The sequence below is a fragment of the Vicia villosa genome, linkage group LG3 (genome assembly GCF_029867415.1).
Source record: "Vicia villosa cultivar HV-30 ecotype Madison, WI linkage group LG3, Vvil1.0, whole genome shotgun sequence".
Lineage (NCBI taxonomy): Eukaryota > Viridiplantae > Streptophyta > Magnoliopsida > Fabales > Fabaceae > Vicia > Vicia villosa.
The window spans coordinates 75228816-75232787 of record NC_081182.1 but is presented as its reverse complement, the minus strand read 5'-3'; positions in this window follow the sequence as shown (position 1 = coordinate 75232787).

Here is a 3972-nt window from a genome sequence, read left to right as displayed (position 1 = left end):
GCATTTTCATTCATTTGTGGAGACAGTTATATATTTCTTCTCACCAATAAGAGAAATTAATGCAAATCTCAAACTTACTAGGTGAAACTTGGTGGCCATGCAAACTTAGCAGAGTGTACTTTGTCACATAACTCAATGGCTCCTAACCTTGTCCCATTGCTCATAATTGCCAAGTTAATTAGGAGAAACAAAAGGCCTCACCTCTTGTAGGGAATTATTGTAATACTACACAGTGAAGAAAACATTTTAAATTTAATAATCAGTTTGAGAATTTTCTATTAAAACTACTAGGTCCCGCATGTATCTGTTTGCATACCTAGAGAGTTATTGGCCTCATATCCTCCCTTTTCAACATTGTAAATTCTAGAGTCTTATTTCCTCTCTCAGGAGACCCATTGAAGCATCCTTCACTAAGTTTTTCATGTCTGATCCTGAATAACCCATAAAAGAAAGTTACAGAGTGCAAGTAAATCACTAAAAACCATGAAAAAGTTTGAAAAACAGACTTCTATGCAGAAAATATTGTAATTAATTGGAAAATTATTCATACCATCAATTAAATTACATATAATATCCATTTCATCATTTGCTTTTTATAATTTTCTAGATTGAATAGTTCATCATTCTCTAACCGGCTACGTTCAATCAAAGCTCGTGCCTATAAAAAACCAAACATATTAGTTAGCATGTTCTTAAAAGGGTTTGTAGAATGATGGAGAATCATAATTATCACCGGAGGATGATAAAAGAAAATATATATATATATATATATATATATATATATATATATATATATATATATATATATATATATATATATATATATATATATATATATATATATATATATATATATATATATATATATATATATATATATATATATATATATATATTCTTTTAGTAAGTCTCCTTCGTGTTCGTGTTGCTTCATCAAGCTCTTGAGAATAATTTGTTTCCCCTGAATAACAAATTTAATTCGTATTCTATAACCCTAATTTATGTTAGAAAGACTAAATATAATCAAATTGAACATTTCATCGGCCTCAAAATCACAAATACCATAAAATATATAATATAAGACACCTAGAACAAATTCATAACTAGACCAGTTTTGGTTCCAATGCAAAAACTGAAATATTCATTACATTATAATGTTACATTAGAGTAAAGTAGACCAAAGCATAAATATTGTTGAACAAAATCCATCATTATCTGTTATCCACCCATTAACAGTAAAACAAAACAAATAATTAGTTAGATAAAATGAAGTTTACTAAAAATAAAAAGTAAAAGCAATTGGCTCCAAGTGGCCTAACAATTTCCTATAAGAAGAATTTGCATTCAAATTAAATCTCCTCGATCTCATTCACTTTCATGAACAATTACCGACATGAAATTCAAATTAAATCAAAAGACATGAATGTTCATGTATAAAATTAGAGATCAGGAAGTTGTAGATTGCTGTACACATTACCTAGAAATTACAGATTCGAAGATTTAGTAATGAGAGATCGATGTTACAAAAAACCCTAGAGTAGATAGAAGACAATACAGGTCGGAAGAACGAAGAGTGGAGACTATATGTCACAAATCCATGACGGAAGCGTGTGTTTTCAAGAGAGAATTGGAGTTCCATGACAGTTAAGCTTCGTAAGATCCAGAGGTATGAAAACGAAGGATTGTTTTTTATGGAGAAACAAAGGGGTTTTTTTTAACGGAGAATGAACTAGTGTTTGGCCAGGACATTTTAGCATCCTTAATTGGTGATGTTTCGTAGCCCTAGCCCTATACCTAAAAAAGCGCTTTCGTATATAGCAGCGCTTTTAAAAGCGCTTTCATATCTTACCCTATAGCAACGCTTTTATAAAGCGCTTTCTTAAGGTGGCCTTAGAAAGTGTTTTCTAAAAACGCTTTCGTAGGATCCCCTATAGCAGCGCTTTTTTCCCTTATTTTTTAGTTTTGTTTTTAGCCAAACCTATAGCAGCGCTTTTGTCTAAAAGCGTAGATGTGCTGCTAAAAGCCAAATTTGACATAGTGGCTCCGTCAATATATATATATATATATATATATATATATATATATATATATATATATATAGGGAGTGTATCTAGTGAGAACTGATATTTTTTATGAGAAATGAGAACTATTGATATCAGCCATCAGATTTAATTAACGTTTAAGATTTATTAATTCCATATTAAGAACACCTTACTGAATTTTTATCAATTATGATTAATATTTAAAAATTCCATAAATAAAGTATCTTTTCAAAAGAATACTTTTATTTCTTTAATTATTAGAATATTGTCAAAATAAAAGAATTTTTTTCAGAATTATAACACTTAATATTTAATTGTTATCACAATAATTTTTATTTTCACTATAATTCTAACTCCATTTTAATTTGATCTATAATTTATTTTGAATGAACTAAATTATTTTATTTATAATATATTATTTTATTCTTCATAATTGATTTGTTCATTATTTAATTTTGAATAATACTATGAATATACAATTTAATTTATACTTAAAATTCATAAACTTTTATTCTTCACATAGTTATAAATATAACTTATTATTAATTTGTCACTTATATTTTCATTAACTAAAAAACTTAAGAATGTAAATTTATTACTGATATTTTGATTTGGATGATTTATTTATTTTTATATTAATTTTTTTTTGCATGCTATACTATTCTTAAAAATCTATTATTTATATTTGTATTTGATTAAAAATATTGAAGTAAATATAAAATTATAATTTGTGTATGTATAAAATTAATATAAATAATAGATTTCAAATAAATTATGAGTAAATATAATTTTATAAAATACGAGATACAACGTTATAATAGTTAATTTTTTTAAAGAAATTTAAATAATATAATTTTATTTTAAAATAATTTTAATACTAGCAAGAGGAGTAAATAATTTTAATACTATTATAATGTTGCAAAAACAAAATATTTCGAAATTTCAAATAAATAAATCAACCAAATTAAAATATAGGTAACAATTTTATTTTCTTCAATATTTTTAATCAAATGCAAATATAAATAATAGATTTTTAAGAAAATATTTAAAATGGTTAGAATAGTATACCATGCAAAAAAAAAATAAATAAATAAATCATCCAAATCAAAATATCAGTAATAAATTTACATTCTTAATTTTTTTAGTTAATGAAAATATAAGTGACAAGTTAATAATAATTTATATTTATAATTATGTGAAGAATAAAGTTTACGAATTCTTAAGTATAAATTAAATTGTATATTCATAGTATTATTCAAAATTAAATAATGAACAAATCAATTATGATGAATAAAATAATATATTATAAATAAAATAATTTATTTCATTCAAAATAAATTATAGATCAAATTAAAATGGAGTTAGAATTATAGTGAAAATAAAAATTATTGTGATAACAATTAAATATTAAGTGTTATAATTCTGAATTTTTTTTTTTATTTTGACAATATTCTAATAATTAAAGAAAACTAAGTATTATTTTGAAAAGATACTTTATTTATGGAATTTTTAAATATTGATCATAATTGATAAAAATTCAGTAAGGTTCTCTTAATATGAAATCAATAAATCTTAAACGTTAATTAAATCTGATGGTTGATATCAATAGTTCTCATTTCTCATAAAAGATATCAGTTCTCACCGGATACGCTCCATATATATATATATATATATATATATATATATATATATATATATATATATAAGATAAAATACATATTAAATATGAATTTTACTTCTTATGAGAACTAAGAACTTTTAGTAATAATCATTAGATTTAAATTAATGGCTTAGATTTAGATATTCTTTAAATTTAAATTAATGACTTAGATTTGGATATTTTTATTCTAAGAGTAAGTTATTATAACTTACTACACATCCTCCTCATTAATTATTTTTAATCTAATGGATAAAATTAATTAATAATTAA